Genomic DNA, 27,220 nt, shown 5'->3' with positions numbered 1-27,220 from the left:
AATGTTCTGGGGAACAAACACAGTGAATGCTGGAGAAGTTCAGCAGGTCTGGCAACAGTTGTGGAAAGAGAAACAAATTCAATGTTTCGACTTTGGTGTGACTTCTTCATAACCGAATTCTGTAAAAGAGTTCCATTTGGTTCAAAACATTAACTCTGTTTCTCTTTTCAAAGATAGTGCCAGACCTGTTGCGTTTTTCCAACATTCTCTGTTTGTTTGTTTCAGGTTTCCAGTACCTGCAGTATTCTGCCTTTATTCCAATGTTCTGGGAGGCATGTGCTTGAATCCCACAATGGCAGATGGTGAAATTAGAAGTTAATAAAATCTCAACCAGAGAATTGGCCTAATGGAATCTGTGCCACTACTGTGGATTATCATTAAAACTCATCAGTTTCACTAATGTCCTTTAGGGAAGGAAATCTGTCATCTTTACCTGGTCTGGTCTACATGTGCCTCCAGACCCACAACAATGGGGTTGGCTATAGACAAAAAAAAACGGCAGATGCTGGAATCCAAGGTAGACAAACAGGAGGCTGGAAGAACACAGCAAGCCAGGCAGCATCTGGAGGAAAGGAGCAGTCAACATTTCGGGTATTACCTGTAATGCTGGACAAGCCAGTGACACCCACATTCACAATTTTTAAAAAAGCTTGCGTTAAGTATTATCATGTGAATGTCTTTCACTGGTCTGAGCCTGCCACAGAAATACCTCAGTAAGTCCAGCAGAGATTGAAAGAAAGTTACCCTGGTCATGCTCTCTATTCAGGCTGCTTAGGAGGAAATAATTAACAAGAGTGATATTTAAGGGAAGGGATAGTTAGGGTCAGTAGGGAGGTTGAATCCATGAAAGAGAAGCACAAAATAGTGCATGAATCCATGCAAGATTAAGTTAATTATATGAGAAGGAATTACATGAGTAGTAGCTAAGGGAAGGGACAGCCAAAGAAATCAAACTTGGGTCCATATGAGGATGATACAGAAAGACTTTTAAAAGAGTGAATGAGGTCACAAACGATACAAGAGAGTGTAAGGGAATCTGAAAGATAATTGAGAAAGGAAAATTGTATAATCATACTGGAGGTTGAGGACAGAGTTCAAACAGCACATAAGAGCAACATCTGGCTGACTGCATAAACAATGAGTGGACTTGTTGGCACTCTCCACATCCTCCAGCTGTGACCCACTTTACTTTAGCAAGTGATTCTGCTCTGATTGATTGAGATCTTCCTGGCAAAGTACCTCAGGTCATGAAAGGGCTCATCCCTTAGTACAAGGTGAACATTGTGAGCTGTATCCTTACAGGAGAGCATCCACAGCTCTTGTATCACCAAGATTGGAATCCCCAGTAACTTGGACTCAGGCTGAGTGAGCCTGTGCTTTGGGGGCACGAAACAGGAACCAGGTGCTGTACACATGCCCTGGGTGAGTGATGAAGCTGGCACACATTGTCATTTTGACTCAGAACACTAGACTGTTAATCCAAAGACCCAGGTAATGTCCTACGGACCTGGGTTCGAATCCCATCAAGGCAGATGGTGGAACTTGAATTCAATAAAAATCTGGAATTAAGAGTCTAATGGTGTCCATTGTAGATTGTCAGAAAAACCCATCTGGTCCACGAGTATCGTTCAGGCAAGGAAACTGCTATCCTTATCTGGTCTGGCCTACATGTGACTCCAGATGCACAGCAATGTGGTTGACGCTTAACCTGCCCTCTGGGCAATTAGGGATGGGCAATAAATGAGACACGCTCATCCCGTGAATGAATTTTGAAAAAAAGATAGCCACTTAATTAGAATGGGGATGGGTTCTGTCTGAAACTTGGACAGACAATTACAGGCTGTCCAGCTTCAGTCAGAAGCAGACTACTGGAAAGGCTTTAACATAAAGTTGCCCCTCACCACTCTTATGAGTACTTCAGATGAATGAAACAGAAAAATACCCTGTGCAAGGCAGGTCTCTCACTGCCCCTGTGTCCAGGCAGTCATGAAGTTCTATGGACCTGTCAGGAGTATTGCCAACCTTGCCTTGCTGTGTGGTGCAGGCCTCTGTGCCATTAGACTACAGCCCTGCCATCACATCAGGAAATTAGAGGCTGATAACAAGGTTCTTCATGACTAGCTTCCCGCCTCATGCCTTCTGCTACTAACCCTTATATTACCAGTGTAAGGGGCCTGGGGGGGGAGTGGTGGCGGTGATGGTGGTGGGGTTGGAGGTGAATCAGAATGTCAGCCCACGCTGATATTTGAGGTCTTCGCACAACCCAGGAGTACTACCCTGCGTTTGTGTAGCACCTTATCGGGGCTGAACCAGAAATGCTCCAAATAAATGATGAACTGGAGCGCAGACCGACTAAGAGAGATATTCACCCTCCTGATCCACAGCACTTGTGTGGCATCTGCTGTGATGGGACTGTGCTGGTACACTTGTGGACTTAAGGATAGGTGTGGGCCCCAATCATGGGATTCAGGCCAGACAAATGGTATGGACCATTAAAGGTCTTCAGTACTTTTGCCTGGTCAAATACTTCACGTCAGATACTTTAGAGACTTTTAAGTGACTTTTGGATAGGCACAAGGAGGATAGTAAAATGTAGGGTATGCAGTGTAGTTTGATCTTAGTAGGATAACAGGTTGGCACAACATCGTGGGCCAAAGGGCCTGTACTGTGCTGTACTGTTCTATGTTCTATAAATGTTTTAAAGATTGACTCATTTGCTCAGCCTGGACTGGAGTCACCCTAAAATGGATATGGGTTTTTGCAAACCTGGGTTTTTAATGCTGTGTAGTAAGTACCAAGAATTTATAATTCCATTTCTACTTGCCTCTGAGCTCCACTGGATGGTGTCAAAAATGAAGAATGTCAATGTTCATCAGACTGATTTCTGAATAGTTGGAAGCATGAGGTAGAATGTCTTATGAGTGATAGAATGAGCTCGTTGTTTAATCTAGTTTAAGGATTGTTATGGTTAATTGAAAATATCATGCTGACACCCTTTGGCATTTTTGTCTTGCCAAAGAGCTCAAGCCCTGTCAGAGTATTTAGTATTTACATTTACTGTGAGAGTAAATAGTGATGTTGGCGGTAGAGCAGTTTGTGAATGGTTCCATACGCCTCCTCTATCAACACTGTTGGCAGGAAGATTTTTGTAAGAGTTGCTCATTTATTTCTGATTTACTTTCAGTGCCAAGAGACTCTGACAGTTGGCAAGATGTTGATTTTGTATCTCTTTTGCTGGGTGTAATTGTTGAACAAAACTGAAAATTCAGGTCACAAGACCAGAAAGAATCCTAAAATTTCATCTAAAGCAATATGAATGCTTAAGTATTTAAATTGTATTGAATGTTTAGCTTCACTTGAGATGTCCATTGTTTTGAGGACAAATAAGGATTTGAATGTTAATGCATATTCAAACAGTGTCATTCCAAAGCAAAAGAAATTAGTCCAAATATTTCTGTCATTACATTGTGGTTCTATTTTCTTTTAAAAACTGTTTTCCACGATTTTTACCTTGTTATCTAATGACCTGACAATTGTAGTCTCTGGCTAGATATATAATCCAAATGACTAAGGTTCCTCTGGTAGGGGAACACAAGATTTTTACACTCCCTGTGGGATTAGTGTGTTTGCAGGGGCACAGGATGTGCTGCTAATCCCTAAAGTCACAGATTGTCAGGAAAATCAAAGGGTTGAGAAGGCCAGTGGACTTGGCAATTAGCAATTGGTGGCACGGTGGCTCAGTGGGGGCTCATACTGCTGCCTCACAGCGCCAGGGACCAGAGTTCAATTCCACACTTGGCCAACTGCTTGTGTGGAGTTTGCACATTCTCCCTACATCTGTGTAGGTTTCCCCTGTGTGCTCCTCTTTCCAGCCATCATTCAAAGATGTGCAGGATAGATGGATTGGCCATGCTTAATTGTCCATAGTGTCCAGGCTAGGTGGATTAGCCGTGGGAAATGCAGGGTTAAGGGGATAGAGTAGGGGGATGAGTCTGGGTCGGAAGCTCTTTGGAGGGCCAGTGTGGACTCAATGGACCAAATAGCCTGCTTCCACACTGTAGGGATTCCATGATTTAGCGGCTGGTGTTTGCCACTGGTTAAAGATTGTTCGTTTGTTTGTTTGTTTTTCTATTTCAATGCACTTTTGCTGAAATGTTCATCAATTTGATGTCTTGTTAACAAGGAAAGGAACATGTCCTTTGGTGATCTTGGGGACAGTGCAATGGTTCATTCTTTCAAACCATTTATTTTCTGTTGCTGGCTTTGCAAACTTTGCCAATTTTGTAGCTCAACTAGACTGAAAGCAAAAGGATTATCCTCAGCTTTCATACTTGATAAAGAGGCACCATAAACAAGGGCCTATCAAACAGACACTTCAATGTGAATAGTTCCAGTTCAGACCATCTGTTGAGAGCAAAAGTTGTCTTTTTGAAGTGGGAAATGCCAGAAAACTACAGCAGTGCGGTCAGTTTCTAAAACGGAAAAGAAAAACTAACATTACAGGTGGGAACTGCATGAATATGCTCATGAAACCTTTTTATAAGACCCAGACATTTCTATAGAAGATTTTGTGATCTTAAATCTGCTGAGAAATGTCACAAGGTCTTCATTAAAATGTAAATATTTTAGGCGATATTCAGATTTTATGTTTCAAGGGGGACTTGCATTTTCATTTATTCTTTGCTTCTGTAATTCTGGCATTAACCCACTTTATCTGTAGTCTGTATTGAGCAAAGCCAGTTACGTAACTGTTGTTCCTGCGCCAGACTGTAATCTAGGAGAGTTCACATGTTGTACAATTTGCTGTGTTTGCTGTGGGATTATTTGATTCAAGAATTGTAACCTTGACTAATAGCTCAGTAATTGCAAGCTTGTGAGATGCGCTTTACTAAAGCTTTCTGAAAAAAAACACAACTAATGGGGAATGGCTACAATAAATGAGAAAGAATTTGCAACAGAAGTTTTATCACCCAAAGTCCCTGCTATAATTTCAGTGGCTGGAATTTTCCACTCCCTTGAGCAGTGGTGAGAAAGTTCGGAAAATGCAACAGCAAAGAGGGCAAAATTCCTCCTGTAATGAGACAAAGAGAGGGATTGAGTGTGTTGGAAGTGAATGAGAGAAGCATTAGTAGTGATGCATGAACAACACAGGAGGTAAGGTATCCCCATGGAGTGAATAGCAAGTGGAAAGGGCAGGAAGAGTTAGTAGTTTGGGAGGATGAAGTGGCTGAGAGCTATTAAGTGGACATGATGCCTGGAATCATGAGAGTTGCAGTCAATGAGGCTCAGAGAGACGGGTGTGCAGCAGCAGAATTAGAATGAATGGTGACCCTGTCTGCTTGAAAGGGCAGAGAGAAAGTGGAGGCACTTATCCTCACAGAGTGCAGAAGGTTATTAAACTTCTGTGCATCGAGTTTCATTCTGGGACACTGTACTGGATTGGCCACTATTTCTGTCCAAGCTTGCTTAGAGAGGAGGCATATCTCCTTTTCCAGTCAGCAGGAAAAAGCAACTGCCCACTTTTCCACCACCCTATCCACCAGCAGGTCCCTGTGGGTGAATCGAGGAGCAGAATTGCTTTCTTTGGCCATTTCCTTTGGGATAACAGTGCATGACCACAGTGTGCAGGGCAGTCTGCAGCTTGCTGTGCCTGAAGTACTGTGGAGCTGGGGTTTAAGTGCAATGCCAGTGGCATGAATGAGACAGGAACCTCTTCTGCCACATGTTTCCATGAGATGAGCATCAGAGAGGTTCAGAATCAATGAGCTGAAGAGCAGGCAATAGCATAAGAAAAGTTTAAACTGGGCCGAGGTGGACCACCCACCAGGAATCTGGCCAAAAAATAGGAATTTCAGCTCAGCAGTTCCACTCTCAGTCCTGCAAAGAGCTCCACGACTTCCTCCCAAAAAACCCTTCGTTAACCAAGTGATTGACTGCTCCTGTGCATCTCACTCCTTCTTTCAGTATCATTTCAGATGCTTTACTATTTCCTGAATGATGCTACTTCTAATCTTGACATGCCCATTTTGCAGTATAATATGTTCGTATTCTTAAAAAAAGTGAGTTTTATTTTATTCATTCATTTGCGGTCCGTAGATGTTGCTGGCTGAGCTAGCATTAATTGCTGATTCCTAATTGCCCAGAGGACAGTTTAGGGTCAACCATATTGCTGTTGGAGTCACATGTAGGCCATACTGGGTAAGTACAGCAATTTCCTTCCGTAAAGGACATTAATGAACGAGGTTATTTTTTCCCCTACAATAGTTTCATAATTATCAATAGACTCTTAATTTCAGGTTTTTATTGAGTACAAATTCCACCATCTGCCATGGCAGGATTCAAATCCCCATACTATTACCTGGGTCTCTGGGTTACTATTCCAGTAACAATACCACAAGGTTTGGCTTTCTTTTCTGTTATAGCAATCCACATCATAAGAATAAAATTAGGGTGTTAGTTCCATTTTAGAATTATTTTAGAGTGTGCATTATTTTAATGCTTGCTAGACGTGCAAATATAATTATCCACTTTAGGTATAACATCCACAGGATCCCTCTGTGAGTCTAGTTATAAAAGTAGACCATGTGTGTTTTCAATTAATTTGATAGCTCTCGGCTACAGCTGTTCATGAGCATGGGACTTTTAACTTGTCAGTGCTGCTGTGGGTAGTGCTATGCTAGCCCAAGAAGAATATTCCAACTGACAATCTCTCTGGATTTCAGATCCGAACTCTATTTTGCCATGTATATTTTTTTTGTGCACTTTAATTGTTTGCACCTTGGGAAAGCAGGGAGACAGTATGTGCTTTGTACCACACTCTGAGAAGTTTGTGCAAGGCAGATTGTCCAATTGTAATTTGGTCTTGATGCTAAATTTCCAAGTTATTGTTGATGAGATCAACTCAATCTGTCTGTTAAAGTTTGTAATCTGGGTCACATTTATGCTTTTTATTTCTGTATATATTGCTCAAAGAACCCAATGTCTTGAACAGTCTATAGCCTCTGAGATATTGAGACAACTTTCAGTCTGTAGTGGGTAATGTGCAGTACTGTGTCCATCCTTCCACATGTACATAAGGGAATTGTATTGAGACCTCAGCCTTGGAAGTTGCAATGCAGAAGTTTGGCTTGTCCAGAACCTGTTTAGTAAGGACCACTCTGCCTGTGGTAGTTCGAATGGGATCTGTCACAAAGAGGTGGTTAATGACTTTCTGCTGTTTTTATTCCTTTAATACATAGGAATCTCTGCTGGTAGATCTTGCTGTCAGGAAGGCTGTACCAAATGAGGCACCCAGGTAGAAGGTGAGGCAGTAAGTGAGTTGAACAGGTCACTATGGAGTGGATACCTGAGGTGCAGCATAGATGGGGTTTCTGTCAACTTCTGGGTTTTTGTCAGGCAGCGATGTACTGAGGAATGATGTTTGCAAGAACAAGAAATCAGGAGAAGGGGGTTTGAGTGGACAGTTCCAGTTTTGATGCTGTATTCAATAGAGTGTCCTCACAATGTGTGTATGTGATAATCTTTACCAGACAGGTGTGTGGTTCTCTTCAGTGAAGAACGATAGGGCAAGGTCTGCTGCCTTGCTGAGTAGATCCAGAAAGTTTCGTCAACATGTTATATGTTGAACAGGGTTTGTGCAGCATCAACAAGATGTATGAGAAAGTTAGGAGGTGATTGTATCTAATACACAGGAGCTGAAGTAGGCCACTCAGCCCATCAAGTCTGCTCTGCCATTCATTGAGAGCATGGTTGATTGATTGTCCTTAATACTACTTTTACCCATATTCCTTGATCCCTTACTCTTTAAAAATTTATTTCAGGCTTTTCACATTCTCAGGAATTCCCAAAGCATTGCAAGTAATGGGTTATTATAAAAGTCCATGTCATCACTTTAAGGTAGGAAAATGTGACAACCAACTGAAACATTGCAAGATCCCCTAATAGGCAAATAGATTTGATGATTGATCTTTGGTGGTGTTGGTTGAGAGCAGCATTGGGGCCTGGTCAACAGGAGAATGCATGTTGAAATGGAATCAACCAGCCATGCGTAACCTTTAGAGCAGTAACATCACAAAACAGCAAGTAACCTCATGAATAGGCATATTTGTATACTCTGTTCAACAAACACATTTTAAAATTAGGACAAGACTCCTTCAAAAAGCTCCCTGTTGAGCCACAATGTAAGATTTCGCAAGTGGACAGATTTTGCGGCATAGTGACCAAACATTGCTAGGAAGGTTTCAGATTGAAATGTTCTTCTGTCTGTTGCTTTACCCACTATTCAATGAATTACAGACGTGGTGTCAGTGTTTGAAAGTGGTTCTACCTGTAAATGACTGTTAATCAGAAGCATTCACATTAGCTTTTGCTGAGTAGATATTCCCCATGTCCCATTGCCTGTGTTTTACATGTCAGACCATGCCTGGAAACCCAGTTAGGAATATGAACTTCGGTAGATTTGAAAAATGAAATTAGAAAAGACAGAGGGCAGTTAATCTGCAGAGTAAGGCAGCTTGGTCTGTACACCTTCTGATTGTTCCTGAGCTCTTTAGTATTGGGATTTGTTCAACTGTTAAAGTAGTCAATTTGCATTTAAGTGCAAAAGAAGCCTTGAGGCATTTTCTTATGTAATTTAAGTCTCGTGACAGTTATTAGGAAAGATAGAGTAGGCATATCCATTGTGCAGTTGATACCTGAGCGAATGCAGTAATAGTGCAGGAGAAAATAGGTGAGTTCCAATGGTGATAATTCACAATCCTTTGGGGATCATTTCTCTAGTTGGGCAATGGGCCAAGAAGAATATTCTAATTCATAATCTCATCTATTTTCTATTGTTTCGGACAGTTGTTATATTCTGAAGCATTTACCAGCTGTTTGCCTTTTCAGTTTAGTCTCTACAAGCCTTGAGAAACAAGCTGGAGGTCGGCTGGACAGGGATAGTATAGGCTTCTGTTCCTGTTAGCGATCAGTGCTGCTTGGTGCAAGAACAGTCCAAGTGATATCTGTCTTATTGATTTATTCTCTGTTTAACATTGATTAAACTCACTGTATCTGTCTGTAGGAGTTTATAAACTGGATCATAATTACTCTTCTTTCCGTTGACTTATACGTCTTGCTCCTGGTGCAGGTCACTGATCTAATGAAGATCTTGCTGTGAAATGAATGCATGGAACAATGTGGTGTTTGTTCAAATCCCTCCATGACCTATCCCACCATAATCTCTTCAAGAATTACACCTCTCCCAAAACTCTGCATTTCTCCAATTATGGCTTCTTGTACATTCCCAAATTTTAGCTGCTCTACCATTTGACAGCCATGGTTTCAACTGCATTGACTCTGCGCTCTGGAATTTTCTCCCTAAACCTCTCTGCCCCTCCTCTCCTCCTTTAGGATGTTTCTTAAAACCTAATTCTTTTGGTCACCATCCTAATATCTCATTATCTGGCCCAGAGATATCATTAGCTGCTAAACTATCTGCAATGCGCCTTAGGACACCTTATTATGTTAAAGCACAATTGAAATGATAATTGTTCAGGTCAGAGGTCACATTAATGCTTTTGATTGATTGTCTCATGTACTGAAGTACGATGAAAAGTTTTGTTTGCGAGCAGTACAGGCAGATCATAGTAAGCAAGGATGTACAGATCAAAAATACTTAGACAGAGGCATACAGGTTACATTGCACAGGGCATGTGCTAGGCGAGATCAACGTTAGCAAGATCAGCGTTATTTGAAGCTAGACAGCCCATTCATCAGTCTGATAACAGCTGGGAAGAAGCTGTTCCTGAACCTGCTGGTGCGTGTGTTCAGGCTTCTGTATCTTCTGCCTGATGGAAGAGGTTGTAGGAGATCATTACCGGGGTGCGATGGGTCTTTGATGATGTTGGCAGCCTTTCCATTGGCAGCGAGCCGTATAAATGGAGTCCATGGATGGAAGGTTGGCTTCTGTGATGGTCTGGGCTGTGCACACCACATTCTGTAGTTTCTTACAGTCCTGGGCAGAACAGTTGCCATACCAGGCCATTATGCACCCAGACAGTATGCTTTCAATGGTGCATCTCTAAAAGTTGCATCAAGAAGTTGTTTATGTTCAATTGCATGTAAGTATATTTCTTTGCTTGGATGTTGTGATATTTGCTGTGAATCTGTCTCCAACCTATTACAATAATACTCATATTAACTCCCATAACTTAAAGTGGGCATGGATAGTGCGCTATTGAAGAATCCAACAGACATTTTCTAAAACTATCATGTACAATCTTTACATTCCTTGAGCATATAAGTGTCTGAGATAGTATTAAGCTATTCAGTTACTAACAGAGGAGCATGTCATGCTTCAAGAAATCCACGATATGATGCAACATGTGAGATTTATACCCTCAGGTCACATGCAACAATACAGTGACAAATATCTTATGTTTTCTTTTTTTATTAATTCACGGGAATGAGGCCATTGATAGCCAGGCCAGAAATCATTGCCCACCCCTAAATAGGGCAGTTAAGATTCAACCATATTGCTATGTGTCTGGTGTCACATGTAGGCCAGACCAGGTAAGGATGATAGTTTCCTTCCCTAAGGGACCCTAGTGAACCAGATGGGTTTTTCTGACAATCAACAATGAATTTGTGGTCATCATTAGACACTTCATTCTAGATTTTTATTAAATTCAAATCCCACCATCTGCCATGACAGGATTTGAATCCAGGTCCCCAGAATATTACCTGGGTCTCTAGATTTACAGTCCAGTGATAATACAACAAGGCCATCACCTTCCCACTTGAGACATGATGCAACAGCCCTTGTCACAATTGTACATCTCACAGCACTTGACATGTGCGGACATTGGGTAGACACTCATTCCATTAACATTGTGGAGATCTAATCCTAGAAAGCTGTTATAGTCAACAATAAAAACTGAAAAGTGCTGAAGAAACTCAGGAGGCCTGGTAACATCTCTGGTAATAGAAACAGAGTTAATGTTTAGAGCCTAATATGACTCTTCATCAGCACTATTCTTTGGAATACCACTCTCTTCCACTTGATTAAATTCTCCTTTAGCTTGTCTGGTCTCCTCCAAATGAAATGAGTACCTTCATGGGCCCAAGTTGTGCCTGTATTTTTGGGGGGTATATGGAACATTCCTACTCTGGCCCCCTCTCAACTTTTTTTTTGGTATGTCAATGAAGGCAAAAAGAGTTACGAAGAAGAGTCACATTGGACTCAAAGCATTAACTCTGTTTCTCTTTCCACAGGTCTGACAGGTCTGTTGAGTTTCTCCAGCACATTTTATTATTACTTCAGATCTCCAGCATCCACAATGTTTTGCTTTGATTTTGCTTACGGTCAACATATTTAAAGAGGCTTGTATTCTAAGACCCTTTCTGGAGCTGTACACTTTAAACTCTGGTGTTATAAACTGACGTGGTGTTTCTGCAGTACTTTCATGGAGTGGTTAGGGACAATGCATTTGATTCCAAGGACACTTTTCTTGCCCTTTCTGATTGGCTGTGGGAAAGCATAAATGAAGCCTATTAATTCTGTTTCATCATTCCAAACACTTAAAATTTGAATGACAATGGATGTTTTCTTTTCCAACTTACTCAGCGAAAGGAGTATCCTGAGTGCAGCAAGATTATTTTTCCAACAACTGTGTGCCATCCATGAATAAATAACAAAGAATTGGGTCAATGGGCTGAGGAGTGGTAGATGGAGTTTAATTTGGATAAATGTGAGGTATTGCATTTTGGTAAGACACTTGAGCAGGATTTATACAGTTCAGGTAGGCCCTGGGTAGTGTTATCGAACAGAAACCTAGGGATTCGGGTATATAGTTCTTTAAAAGTTTCATCACATGTAGGCAGGGTGGTTAAAAGATATTTAGCTTGCTTGCCTTCATTCCTCAGACCAATGTGTATAGGAGTTGGGACCTCATGTTGAAGTTGTGTAGGACGTTGGTGAGGTCACTTTTGGAGTACCGTGTACAGATCTGTTCGCCCTGCTATAGGAAGGATATTATTAAATTGGAGCAGATTCAGAAACGATTTATCAGGATGTTGCCAGGACTGAAGGGCCTGAGTAATAAGGATAAACTGGGACTTCTTTCACTGGAGCACAGGAGGTTGAGGAGCAACTTTTTCACACAGAGGGTGGTTCGTGTGTGGAATGAACTGCACAAGGAAATCGTAGATGCAAGTACAGTTACAACATTTAATAGATATTTCGACACGAACATGAATAGGAAAAGTTTAGAAGGACATGGGCTGAAGGCAGGCAAATGGGACTAGTTTAGTTGGAGAAACTTAGTTGGCATGGACAAGTTAGACCAAAGGGTCTGTTTCTGAGCTGTATGACTCTACAGCTGCAGGTGCTGGACATCTGAAACAAATGCATAAAACGTTGGGGAAACTCAGCAGGTTTAGCAGCCGCTGTGGAGAGAAAGCAGATTGAATGTTTTGGGTCCAATGATTCTTCTTGAGACACAGCATGAGCTATCATTCAGTTAGTAGCACGCTTGCCTTTGGCCTCCCCATTCGAGTTGAAATCCAGGACACTAGCATTGAAATCCAGGTCGGCAGCCCAGTACAGTACTGAGGGAGTGCTGCATTGGTGGCGGTGTTACCTTTCAGAAGGGTGTTTATGAGCAGAAACCCTCTCTGCTGGATGTAAGAAGCTCAGTTTCAAAGAAGAACAATGATAATGCTGGTGGCCAGCATTTAGCCCTCAATCAACACCACAGAAACAGATTCTCTGCTCATTATCTCAGTGAGATCTTGCTGTGTGCAAATTAGCTCCTGTGCTTTCTACATGAAAACAGTACCTACACTTGAAAATACTTCATTGACTGTAAAATGTTTGGTTGTTAGAAGTGCATTATATAAAGGCAAGAATTTTCTTTTAAGGTGTAGCGAGAAGAGGATGGGTGCAAACTACAGGAGCAGGGGTTAAAACAAAATTGGGGCCCATATATGTTACTTACATTTATGGAAGTGTTGCTCACCAAGTAGCAAGGACAAGGGATCACGCACACCACGATAACCTTCAAAATTGCAGCTTAAACCGAAGTGGAGAACCCCCGTTTAACTTCTCCCCTATCGAGTGGAGCGAGTGAGCATTGACCCATTACTGTGTGAACTATAAAGAACTGGGTGGCCTCGAACAGAATCTCAGCTTCCACTTGACAGAATGCAGTTGCAAACCTCTAATTTGGGCTGAGTTACTACACGGCTTCTTTTCTTGAATGCTTTCAACCTAAAATAGCCTAATGGTTAATTAAGTAGCCTGCACTGCAGGAAGTCAGCAATTGTTAGCACTTACCAGCAATTAAGTCTTCAATTTGGCAGGGCTTTAATTACAAAATGATTGAGCTCCATGCTTAATATTCACTGGTCTATCATTTCCCAGGTCAGTCGTATCAATGCTCCAAACAATTAATTCACAACAGTTTTGCTTTATTATTTTCTGTTCAGAATGTGCTTTCATGAATTTTCATCCTGCATTGCATTTTCTCTGTTTGAAATGAGTTCAGTTTGACTTGCCCTAACAAATCCTGAGAATTGCTAGCATAAGTGAAACTCTCAACGTGGAGCGATCATACTGTATTCCAAATGAATTGTGTTACATGTCCGCATCATGGTGTACAATGACAGTGGGACATCAAAATGCCACTTGATGTTATTTTCAATTGTGACCCCATGGTCGTCTTGTTTTTTGAGCATTTATACGTTGCTGTCCTTTGTACAGAGTTATTGTGGCTAGGAATTCCTCACATATCATTCTAGGCTCAGTGGTAGCATGGATGCCTCTTCAGCTGAAGGATGGTTGTTTTAAGAATGTAACCTAGGCTGATGATTCCCAAACACTTTTTCCCCACTCTGACCTGGATTATGAGACTTGAACATTTTCATGATCCCCAAGTGAGTGGGTTGGGGGGATCACCTAGTAGACAGTTGGTGCTATTTAAGTTGGAGGTCTACCTGATTGCGTGGGACGTGGTTGTTATTACTCTGTCAAAGATCGATATCACCCCTTGCTGTTTTTGGCGATTGTGACCCCAAATCCATCTGGTTCACTTCAGGGAAAGAAATCTGCCAGCCTTACCTGGTCTGGCCTTCAAATAACTCCACACCCACAGTACTGTAGTTAATTCTTAGCTGCCCTCTTAATGCCATTCAGCTGTTCAAGGCAATGAGGGATGAGCAAAGCCCACACCCAGAAAGAATGAAGGACAAGAAATGGCAATACAAACCATTTGGAACCGAAACAAATCAACCTGGTTTCCTACTTCCTATTGCAGAGTTGTCAAGTGGAAGCTGAGATTCTGCTTAAGGCCACCCAGTTCTTTACAGTTCACATTGTAATGGGCCAATGTTCACTCTCTCTACTCAATTGGGATGTGGCATAGGAGCAAAATTGGGATCTGCTGTGATGTCCTGCTACTTTACAGGGTGGTCTGTCAATATTAAAAGCTGGATTTTCCTTATCGGCAGATTTACCAACTTTCAAGCTTCAATGGTATTGTGACTGTGTTTTGTTCGGTTGCTACATGTTCCTAAGCACTATTACAACTCTCTGTAACTGAAATATGCAAGATTCTGAAAGAGCTTGACAGAGAAGATGCTGAGAAGTTTGTTTCCCCCAGTTGGGGAATCTAGAATAAGGTGGAGGATGGGGATGGGATGTGAAAAGTGTCAGAATCATGGATCAATTATTTTGAAAGAAGGTAGGGAAAGTTTCTACATTGAAAAGATTGTGAATCTTTGCAATTCCCTCTCCCTCAAATGTCATGAATGTTCCCTTGTTGACTGTATGTATGTTGCATTGGGGTGCAAAAGTCTGAAAGAGTTAAATTTGAGGAGTGCCTTAGGGTCTACCTGCTGAGTTGATATCACATGTGGAGAGAACAGTTGAGGATCTGGAAGGAGACAGTCCCAGCATTCACGTCTTTCTCATTGTCTCTATAACAATATCTGATATGTCAATGTAGCCTGGTAACTGGTTGCTGACATACACTAGATTAATTCTTATTCAGTACAAGAGCCTCTTTAAATGATAGTGTCCCTACCTCTGAACCAGGAGGCCTGGGTAAAGTCCCACCAGAGGTGCATAATAACATCACTGAACAGGTTTATTAGGGAAAAAATATCTATAAGAGCTTCATTTTATGAGGCCAAATGCTTTTCCTCAGCCTCGCAAAACCAAGAAGGACCCATAGTTCCCTACATCAAGGTAGCTGCAATCCCAGCACAAAGTGAGGTGCAGGCTCCATTTGACCACATAGTTAACAACTGAAGGCTGAGACAGTCACAATTGTGGTTGCTCAGGGAATCAAGGAAAATGCAGTCGAGATAGATGATCAGCCATGATTTTGTTCAGTGATGGATCAGACCCAAGGGGCCATACAACCTATTCCTGCTCCTATTTCTTACATAGAAAACCCAGTCTCAGTTTCTGTCTCTCCCCTGCAGGTTGGGGCAGGTCTTCAGAGACCGCCAGCTATTGACTGGAACCATTTCTTTTTGGTGGAGATCATTATTTATGCACGGTGGTCTTCCATCAAGAGACATCGATTCATTTTGTCAAAGGCAGGGAAGGTGCAGAATGATTTAAGTTAAGTTTACGGGGTGAGTAAAGAGTTGCAGAATAATTTCTGAGAGCTCTGCTGGTTGTGAAGGAAAGCTACAAGTCAGCAGGTGTCTGAATCAAATTTGTTGCCAAATGGGGTACTGTGATGGGAGGACTGATTTGGCAGCGTGCTTGGATCTCACTCAGTCAAAGTCCGCCTTGCGAGCTGTACTCGCAGCTGTTTGGCAGATGCAACAATTCAGTTCCAGCTCTGCGAGCGATAGCACAGACTTCTCAAGCATTGTCTGTGTATCAGGACTGACTTGCCCCCGCAAAAATAAAACCAAAGGACTGCCGAGGCTGCAATTCAGAAACAGAAACAGAAATAGCTGGGAAAACTCAACGGGTCTGACAGCTTCTGTGGAGAGAAAGTAGAGTTAATGTTTCAGGTCCAGTGACCCTTCTTCAGAATGGATTGTAGCTAGGAAATGTTGGTATATATACTGAAAATGTGGTGATGGGGGTGACAGGAAGTTGGAGTAGACAATAGGTGGAGGTGAAGCCTAAAGAGAGAGAGAACACAGACAAAGGAATGGGTAAAAATCGGGGTATCATTACTCTAATGACTAAGAGTCATTAGCTGCCTTTCTGCCACCTCCAGCAGGATGCCACCATTAGATACATATTCCCCGCCCCTCCCTTGTCAACCTTCCTCGGGGACCATTCCCTCCAGGACACCCTAATCTTCTCCTCCTCCACCGCCAACACCTCCCCATACCCCCATGGCATCTTCCCCTGCAATCACAGATGGTGTAACACCTGCCCATTTTCCTCCTCCCTCCCCACTTTCCAAGGCTCCAGACACACCTTACAGGTGATGGAATAATTTACCTGCACTTCCCACAATCTAGTCTACTGTATTCACTGCTCAAAATGTGGCCTCCTCTACACTGGGGAGATGAAATGCAGACAGGACAATCATTTTGCGGAACACCTACGTTCTGTTGCAAAAATGACCCTAAGCTTACTGTTGCTTGCCAGTTTAACATACCACCATGTTCCCTGGCCAAAAATTCAGGCTTGCTGCAGTGCTCCAGTGAAGATCAGCGCAAGTTGGAACAACAGCATCTCCTTTTCCACTTGGGGACCCTGCAGCCTTCAGGACTCAAGATTGAGTTCAATAATTTTAGGTCCTGAGCACCTTTGGTCATTTCTTTATCCCAAACTCCATACACCAGGCCTTGACATCATATTGACTGTTACCACCCATAACCTATTGTCAGCCACCAATGGTCCCCATGAGCAGTTCTTGATTCTCCCAGGCTGACCTTTACCCATTCCTTTGTCTGTCCAATAGTTGTTTTTTCCCTCTGGGCTCCATCTCCACATTTTGTTTACTCCTTCTCCCTCTCCCCACCTCTCCTTCAGCATATATACCAACCGTTTCCTCGCTACAATCAGTTCTGAAGAAGGGTCACGGGACCCGAACCGTTAACCGTGCTTTGTCTCCGTGGATGTTGCCAGACCTGCTGAACTTTCCCAGCTATTTCTTGTTTTTGTTTCGGACTAGTCCTTCAGGTAGGCAATCACAGCCTGAAGGTCCTGGGACTGCCCCTGCTGCCTATCTGACTTGTCAAAGTAAGGGAAGACCAAAAGGCCTTGGGGAGTTCCCATTGTTTCCAAGGGCCCATTCCACAAGAAAAATATTTAGCAAGGTAAAAAGGGAGGAAATGCTGACAGAAACTTAAGGCAGCAACAAAATGTAAGAGGAAAAGAATGCTTCTCTATGAAAAGACATAAAATACTAAATATATAACGGAGGGTTCTCTTATATTTGTTGTTACCTTTTCAATGGTGAAGCAGATCCAGCGTGTGACAAACAGGCTCGGATGCCAACTCGATGCAGATCTTGTAAATTATCAGTGACTCAGGACTGTATAATAATTTGTGTTTGCATAACACATGAAAATGTCCAAAAGTAAAACAAATATCTGTGGATGCTGGAGATCTGAAACTAAAACAGAAAATGCTGGAGAAACTCAGCAGGTCTGGCAGCAACAGTGGGCAGAAGTTAGAGCTCACTTTTGGATTCTGGTGACTCTTCATCAGAACGCCTGATGGAGAGTTACCAGATGCAAAACATTAACTCTGCTCTCTTTCCACAGATGCTGCCAGACCCGCTGAGTTTCTCTAGCATTTTCTATTTTTGTTACAGGAAAATGTCCGAGTGTGTTTCAAGCCAGTGCAGTTAGACAGAACTTGATTCAATACATTTGGAGATGATACAAAAGATAACTAAAAGCTTGATCAAAGAGATAGGTGTTAAGGAACCTCTTAAAGAAGCACGCATACTTTATTGAAAGATGCATTCCAACAAAATAAACCTATGGGCAAGAAATTTCCAAAAGACATGAAAAATGCTGTGCATCAATATCGAGACATTTATTGCTTCAAAGTTACTCTGCCCAGGTCTGGTACTGCCTTCTTCAAAGTCAGCTACCAGACTGTCAACATCTCTGACACCTCTTTTTATATATCAGCCAGGGCTCCCTGATTGGACCAGATTAACAGCCCCAATCAGGGAACTCATTCTACCTGGCTGACTTCATTCCAGTCACTACAGAGAATGTTATTAATTGGGACTATATTAGTTATATGTGAGATATTAGTTTTATGGGAGTTATTAGTTATAATAGTTATGTCGAGTGCCCCCAGAGGTGATGAGGTTGGAGGTGGGAAGGGCATTTTATGAGATATGTGTTGCTGTACCTGATCCCCACCACCTTTTGCGTCCAAAAGAGTTACGATTAGGGCCGGAGCTTCACGGTCAATCTCCCTGATGACAACCAATTGAAACCTTTCAGTGGCCAATCAAAGACCAGCAAAGAGCCTCAACCAGGACTAGCCCTACTTGGGCCTGCTGATGTGCAGTCTTCCTAGAGGCTGTGGGCTGGGAGGGGATGTGGGTCTATCAGTGCCTGATTAAGGGTGTGGAACTGTCCTTCCCAAACCTTTTCCCTCTGTGACCCCACTTCGAACCTTGAAAGTTGACACCACTCCTCAGTAAGGAGTGAGAGAGTGGAAGGACAACACTTGGAATGCTACAACTCTGTCAGAGTTCCTTGGGGGCCATAGCTGCCTCAGAGTTCACAACCCCAAAAGGTTTCAGCTCGAGACTCCATTTGGAGTCATGACCCTCGGTTTGGGAAGTCCCCGCACCCATAAGAGTCCCCCTCCACAAACCGCATGCCTAACTTCCACAAATCTTTGTTCCTCAATGCACTGACAGAAATTGGTGGAGATACTAAGCAGGTCTGGCAGCTTCTGTGGAGTGAGAAAGAGTTAATGCTTTGAGTCCAGTGTTTTGAAGAAGAGTCACACTGCCTCTTTGAACTACTGCAGTCCATGTGCTATTGGTCGAGCCACAATGCTCTTACGGAGGCAATTCCAGGATTTTGACTCAGCGACAGTGAAGGAACGGTGGTATATTTCCAAGTCAGGATGCTGAGTGGCTGAGAGAGGAACTTGCAGTTGACAGTGCTCCTATGTATCTGGCCTTCTAGATCAAAGTAATCAGGGGCTTCTTGAACGGTAACATTTCAGGGCAACAGTTGCCATCACCTTCTCAGGGGCAACTACAGGTGGGTAATAAATTCTGGTCCAGCCAGTGATGTCCTGATCCCATAAACGCATAAAAAAAGTCGTGAGTTTGCTCATAATTTTGGGTCTTGAAAGGGGAATGAAATTTTCCTTGGACACTGTCACAAATGGTTGGTATGTGTTCAACAAGTATTATCATAAAATCCATATTGTGGTGAGCTGGCATTAAAAAAAGCTTTCTTTCCAGTTTATTAATTTGAACAAGTCTAAGAGGTTGTATTAAGCCTTAGACTTTGAAAGTTATCAGTGGAGGGCAAATTCAAAAACTTTTCAGAATCCTCCAAAATTGTAAATTACTTTTCATTCTGAATTTGGATCCCAGCAATCTGTAGCTAGGATTTTGCTTTTGAAACCTCTGTTAGAAAATAGAGCAGGTTGGCACTGGGTTAACCTCCTTCATTCTTCACAAAGATTCAGTATGTTGTTGTGCTGAAGGAACACCGATAGTAATGAAGGAGAAAGTGTTCTTTCTCTGGAAAAGGAAAGTGAGACATGTTCTATATTTTGAATGAGGGAATTGCTCGTCTCTAGGCAACGCATTTTGTCACTCCATAAATATCAATGTGTGCAGGGACAGATGCGCGTACAAATGTGCTTTTAAATTCCCTATTTTTTTTATCGCAGGAGGTTGCTTCCGAAAGAAGAAGGAAGACTCAGAATATCTGAAGGTTTGCAGTCAGAAGGTACATTTGTGTTTTGTGTGCAGTCTGTTTTTGTTCTTCTGAAAGAACGTGGAATGGGAAAAGGCAATTCAGCAACCAAGCCTGCACTTTTCAAAGAATGTGTATAACCCATTCTACTCCAGCCAAACAATCTATTGAGTCAAATTATTTGTCAAATTTCTGCTGACGCTGATGCTCTTCAATTCCAGGCAAACTGTAAATGAAAACAAAAATTCAGCTTTGTTACTTTTTTGCTTCACAGTGGTTTCAAGCCAAAGAATTTAAATTGAGTTCAGCTTTCAAAGTGTGATCTGACATTTTCAATATAAAGCCATTGTTACTTTAGAATTGAGTTCTCGTGGTGCATTGGTAGTGTCCCTACCTTTTGGATCAGAAGCTCTGGGTTCAAGCCCTGCAACGGGACTTGCTGACCATGGAAGGTGCATTTGTAACGTGGCCAAACAGATTAGTTGCCAGCCTGAGAATCCCTCCGCTACACCTTGGTGTTGGGTGGTAAGAAAGTCAGACTTTCCTGACTTGTCATTCTGCAGAAGGATAGGACAGACAACTGCAAAACTTTGCTCAAAAGCATGGGCCAACCTAATGGCCGTCTGTGGCCCAACCTCTTGAAACAAGGACAAGAGAAAAGGCAAACTTTAAGAATGCTCTGGGATCACAGCATCCTGCCTTGCCACTATATTAGTTATTCCCTGGCTTTCCTTTAATGTGTAAGCCTAAAACAGTTGTGCAGTAAGCACGGAATATTGCTTTCATTGATCAGTCCTTTGAACGTAGGAGTTGGGACATCATGTTGAGGTTGTACAGGACATTAGTGAGGCCTCTTCTGGAGTAGTGTGTCCAGTTCTGATCGCTCTGTTATGGGAAGGATATTACTAAGTTAGAGCTGGTTCAGAAGAGATTTAACAAGATGCTGCCAGGTATGGAAGGTTTGAGTTTGAAAGATTAGGCTGGATCGGCTGGGACTTTTTTTCACTGTAGTGGGAGAGGTTGAGAGGTGACCTTATAGAGGTTTGTAAAATCATGGGGGGTATGGGTATGGTTAATGATAGGCTGGAACGGTAGGCTCTTTTCACTGGATTGGGGGATTTCAAGATGAGGGGGCATATTTTTAAGGTGAGAGATTTTAAAAAAACACATGAGGGGTAATTTTGTTACACAGAGGGTGGGATGAGCTTCCTGAGGAAGTTGTGAATGCAGGCACAGTTACAACATTTAAAAGACGCTTAGGTAAGTACATCAATAGGAAAGGTTTGGAGGGATATGGGCCAGGAGCAGGCAGGTGGGACTAGTTTAGTTTGGGACTATGGCATGGACTGGTTGGACCGAAGGGTCTGTTTTGGTGCTGTATGACTCAATGACTCTATGACAACTGAATGGGAGATCTTATCTCATTCTACACACTGACCTTGGCAGAATTGGGGCCTTGGTAATTGTACGGCTCCAGTTTAGACTCCATCCTTAGCTATTTGGAATGTGAACACTGATTGGTGGTGTTTGTGTTACTGTTTGGACATTGGTGGACCTCCTTTTAATAAGTACCAATCAGAGTTCTCTGATATCAAAGAGAACTCGTTTTCATCTTAATCAGGGCATTAACCAAAATGCCCATGTAGATAATCTCAACAGTATTGAAAGTATTGTAATTTACAATTAAATGGACACTGCTCCCACCATTTGTGATACGAATGTAGAAATTTAGAAAAACAGCTTGAATCAATAAAGAAAATAGTCATCTAAAATAAAATTAAAATTTAGGGATTGCTGTACATGCTATTCATGTCTTTTGGAACAGGACCACAACATGTTTAGTTAGGCATAACATCGTGGGCTGAAGGGCCTCTACTGTGCTGTACTGTTCTATGTTCTATGTTAGGGACTGTAGGGTACAAATCCCAAACTGTTGAAAAGTAAGAATGTTAACTGTTTTGGGAATCACTGCATTGCTTTGAGTGTGACAAGCAACATTTTCTCAGCTTGGTGCAGTAAGGAAGTGCAATGTGACTTTATTTAATAGTATGCGACCCCAAGGCCTGCTTTAAGACATTTTAAGAGCCTTTGTGCTGAAGTGTTCAACATTTAAATTGATTCGACTACTTTGAGATGTGAGGACAGTTTTTTAAAAAAAAATCATGCTTTTTAGGATGAAAGACTGGTTCATAATGCATTGGCTATCAAGTTTGAGAACAGGTAGTGGTGATTAAATGACCTGGGGTTTGGCTTTTAAACAAACCTTTCCGTGATAGCTAATTATAAAGCAGCTTTGTCTGCATCAGCTGCCTGTTTTGCTTCTTGACTGGAAGATGCTTTAGATACAGAAGACACCCCTCTCCTCTTTCCTTACCCTCCTTTTCACCCCATCACCACTCTCATCTCCCGAATAAACACTAGAAAGACACAAGATCATTAAGGTAATGTATTTCAAAGACATCCTCAAGAGGCAAATTCATTCTGAAAGACATGTTCCTTTCTCAGAATTTTGATTAAGCAAGGAGCATACTAAGGAGGTAAAACTTTGCTAATAAGTAAAATAATTGAGTGCCGTTTAAGGTGGTGTCACTGGATATGGTACTTTATTGGTTCCTAGTTAATCTGATGGTAGTGTGACAGAGCAGACTTAATTTGCTTATCTAAAATATTACTGTTGTGTTCTGGACAATTCAAATGTTTTTTTTCTTTGGATTAGAGTGCCATCTTTTCCATTATGCTTCTCCTGGAATTTAAAGTTCCCCTCTTCCCTACCTAACTTTTAAAATAATTATGTAGAGCTTTGGTTGCTGTATGATTTTCTATTAATCAAAAACATTCCAAGTCAGATTGCTTTCAGTTAGTGTTTTTTTCTTTTAAGCAAACCAATACTGTGGCCAATCTTTGGAACCACTGTGAGTCATAGACTCACACACTCATGACTTAACATGGTGGGGATTTGAGCATACATCAGTCGGATATATAGGTTATTTCCAGAGCCTACATTGCCTTGCAGACTTAATGCACAACACAGTTAGCTTACCTGGAAAAATCCAGGGCTTTGAGTATTTTAGTGAAGTGGAAGGTGCTATCCCTCACTACTTTCAGGCCTTCACACAAAATCAGCATTCACTCGCAAACATACCCATTTGCAGCGAGTGTCCAGCAGTTGCTAGGCAGCTGTGGGAGGTATGACAATCTTTTTCCATCACTTTAAAACAGAAAAGTCTCAGCTCGAAAGGACGCTTTGTGAGTGTTTCTGTGAAAAAATATTTCTGGCACCACCAATTGGTGAAAAGGTTTTGTGCTTGCAAGCTGCGATGATAGGTTTCTTTCTGGAGGATTTGCTATTGCTGTGCTCACTCCAGTGTGAGGAGACAAATGAGATTGCTCCAAAGGAAGTCTGCGGCCATCGCTGTCACCTTGCCAACCAAATGGTCAGGGAGATGTCAGCTTTACCCAAAGAAGCTTTTCCCTATAAGGTAAGATTATCCAAATAAATACATTTTTAAAAAAACAGCAACTGTGCAGCACCTTTCAGGATGTCAGGACTTACCAAAGTACTTATCAGCCAATAATGTACTTTTGAAAGTATAATGACTCTTCTATTGCAAAGAAACACAACACGATCTGGAGATTCTCCAGCATCTGCAGTTCCTACTATCTCTGAAACGATCTGGAGAACATCCTGACAAGTGGCAAATAATACTTGTTCCAGGCAATGATCAAATCAAACAAGACAGAATCTAACTATCTCCAATTGGCAATCATTGGCATTATCATCACTGAATCCCCCACTGTTAATATCCTGCATGTTAAATTCGATCAGAAACTGAACTGGACCTGCCAAATATGATGTATCTACAAGAGCACCTCAGAGACTAGGAATAATGGTGGCAAGTAACTCACTTCCTGTCTCCCCAAAGTCTGTCAACCATCTCCAAGGCACAAGTCACTCCCCACTTGGCCAGAATAAGCATAGCTCCAACAACACCCAAGAAGCTCACGCCATCCAAGTCAACTAAGTCCACTTGATTCATCTCCTTCACCACCGATAAACCATGGCAACAGTGTGCACCATTTACAAGACGCAATGCCGTAATTCAATAAGGTTCCTCCAACAACACTTTCCAAACCCACAACCTCAATTACCTAGAAGGACAAGAGCAGCATATACAGTGAAACAACGACCTGTAAGCTCCCTCTAAGCTGCACCACCACCTTCTCGAGGGAATTTCTTTTTTATTCCCACGTAGAGATCCTGGGATCTGGCACCTCTTGTGTAATAGAACCAACTCAGGGCACCCTGGCTTCCCACCTGTTCCAGGTACCAACCCATTGGCTCCACTTTATTGAATGAGTTCCACAAAGGATCATTTTCTAGTTGTCAGTTTGATTCCCTATTCTAGCTCATCCTACAGTAACAACAACTTAGATTTATATAAGATAACAAGGTGTAGAGCTGGATGAACACAGCAGGCCAAGCAGCATCAGAGGAGCAGGAAAGCTGACGTTTCGGGTCTGGACCCTTCTTCAGAAATGGGGGAGAGGAAGGGGATTCTGAAATAAATAGGAAGAGAGAGGGAGGCGGATGGAAGATGGATAAAGGAGCAGATAGGTGGTCCTTTATCCATCTTCCATCCTCCTCCCCCTCTCTCTCTATTTATTTCAGAATCCCCTTCCCCTCCCCCATTTCTGAAGAAGGGTCCAGACCCGAAACGTCAGCTTTCCTGCTCCTCTGATGCTGCTTGGCCTGCTGTGTTCATCCAGCTCTACACCTTGTTATCTCAGATTCTCCAGCATCAGCAGTTCCTACTATCTCTGATTAGACTTGTATAGCTTGTTTAAAATTATAAAATGTGCCAAGGTGCTTTGGAGCAAAATTAATCACCAAGCCAATAAAATGATATTAGTCAGTCCATTGGTTAAAAGCTTGCTCAAAAGAGGTGAATTGCCTTAAATGAAGGAAATAAGTTAGGGTTTAGGAAACAAATTAGGTAATTTACAAATTTGAGGCTGAGGTAGCTGAAGACTTGACAGCCTATGACTGCATAGTTAAAGCAGGGGTTCAGAATTAGATGAGGTATTCAGAGGGTTGTAGGCCCAGGGAAGATTTTAGACATAGGGAGGAGCGAGGCCATGGAAAGATTTTGAAATGAGGACGACAATTTTGAAATCCAATCACTAAAATCAAGAGGATACCATATTTTCTTTACTCTGGCTATTTTTAAGTGTGAATCCAGCAGTTTTGTTGCTGGATTATGAGGAGGTAAATCAAGATTCAGTGGAGGCTGGATTTTATAGTCAGTGAAGCAGTCAGCTTCCCTGTGCCCCATTTCTGGTGGAGGGCCTCTTCCTTGGAACAGTTCATTGTGTCTGAATCCCATGCCAAAACTGAGCTGAGCTGTGGCTAAGGGTGGAACAGTCAACTGAATAGTACTATTCAGCTGCAGAGAAAATATTCAGGATTATCGTTCTCTATAGCCACCAACTGAGGTACGCAGGGGTTTTGATCAGTGTGGCTTGAACTAGAATCCAACCTTATTCCTTCAGCTTTTAATGAAAAACTAAAAGCAAACAGTGCACTACATCAGCCTGTATGCTTGGGCTACTTAGATAGATAATGCGCACATGGGTTATATGGGAAATCTCTAAACTATAAATATTCTTAACTTCTGACACAAAAAGACAGGAGGTGTCAGATTGTGTGCCTAATCTAATGCTTAATCCCATTAATTGTGAATATTCATCCATGAACAAACAACTAAAAATACTAATTATCAAGTCATTTTCACATTACTGACTTGGCTGCATACAGATTGATTGCGGTGTTTCCTACAAAGCAGTTCAAGACCACTTATGCGATTGAAAAAGCACAAAGGGATGTCCTAAACCCTCAAGTGCTGTTAGATAGATGAAAACATTTCCTACTTCAACACAACATTTCATTCAGAATTAGCATTTATGCACCAATTTGGGAAAAGTGGTGATCTTCAGATTCTGAAAATTTCAAATGAACTGCAGTGTAATAGATATTAACATGAATTTGAATTTGAATTGCCACAACTCCTAAAGGCAAGGCAATTTAAGACTGTGGTTTTGATACTCAATGTTTACGACATACAGGCCAATAAATTTATGGATGTGTCTGCCCAGGCACTGAGAATCATTGCTCAGGTTTTTTTTATTAACTTCAGCACAATCCCGAATGAAAGATTTAGGCATCTTATTCATCAAAGTGAAGTTTCTGGAAAAAAAATCGCCAAAGAACAAATTTTATCAATCTAAATTAAGAAAGAGAATATGTTTCTTATGTTTGATTCTATCGTGTTTTAGGTTCAAAGGTCATTTTGCCTTTAGTCAATTGTGTGAAAACGTTTCACTTGAATACAGATCATTTGGAGACATGATTGTGCTTATGTAATTAAAATATTTTGCATTTATTCCATATAAATCAAGTCAAATTCTTCATTAAAGAAACTTGCAAAAGAAATATCTCAGGTTGGCCCTAAATACTGTTCAGTCACCAAAATACTTGTGAAGTGTCATCACCGTTGCAAACCACATCTCCTGAACATCGTTGTTTTCAATACCAATATTGTTCACAATCTCTTTAAAATCTTGCTTTCTGTTATGACATATTTTACAGTCACTTGATTGCAAATGTCCTTGCCAATATTTCAGTACATTGCTTGCTGGACCAGTTTTTTTGAAGTTTCTCTTCATTCAGTTCTACTCTTTGGCAATCTGAAGCTGCATTCCTCTTCTAAGAGATTATAAAACAATTGGCATACAAATGTGGAGCTTCATTGGCTGGTGTATTAAAATACCACCAAAGTGATTTGGGACCCCGATCATTGATCACTCCAAATGCAGATTCCAGAATTGACTTGTCCATTGTGGCAGTCATATTGTAAATATATTCTGCTTTAGTTTCATGGTAACGTTGTGAGCCCTGATTTTAGACAATATTGCTATTGACTATGCACAATTGCTGAAGATGGCTATCAAATTATAACACTACAGGTTGCGAAAGAATTAGTACTTATGTTGACAGGTCAAAATTTTGAGGAATCACTGATTACAAAGCAGGAAAGTTTGGTGTTCTTATGGTTGACATTACAATATTCCATTCTTGTGATAAATGCATTTTGAATAGACTCTACATTTTAGCGCTTCTGATTTTCTGCCTTCCTACTTTTTCAGGAGAAATTAATTACATATGGTGAGTATATGATGAGTACTTCTGGGCATTCTGCTCTGAGCACTGCCAGGACATATCTGCCAAAATGTGGGAAGAAGCCTGTTATAAAAACAATTTGGGTTTTGTAGCTTTTGCAGCCTCAGAGCA

The 27,220-nt window shown here is 41.7% G+C and overlaps 1 protein-coding gene across 3 annotated transcripts in view; it reads left to right on the top strand.

Annotated features, from left to right (window-relative positions):
• LOC109913410 (thyroid hormone receptor alpha) overlaps positions 1–27,220 on the top strand; it is a 296,276-nt gene that overhangs the window by 86,969 nt on the left and 182,087 nt on the right. For 2 of the 3 annotated variants that reach the window (XM_048614741.1, XM_048614743.1), the window contains one exon: positions 19,847–19,905. The gene's annotated coding sequence lies outside the window, so the exon portion shown is untranslated. Of the gene's footprint in view, positions 1–14,402; positions 14,513–19,846; positions 19,906–27,220 lie in introns of those variants that run through there. The other variant, XM_048614744.1, reaches the window with a different exon arrangement.

The sequence above is a fragment of the Rhincodon typus genome, chromosome 30, assembly GCF_021869965.1.
Source record: "Rhincodon typus isolate 14 chromosome 30, sRhiTyp1.1, whole genome shotgun sequence".
Lineage (NCBI taxonomy): Eukaryota > Metazoa > Chordata > Chondrichthyes > Orectolobiformes > Rhincodontidae > Rhincodon > Rhincodon typus.
This window is presented reverse-complemented; position numbering and strand designations above follow the sequence as displayed.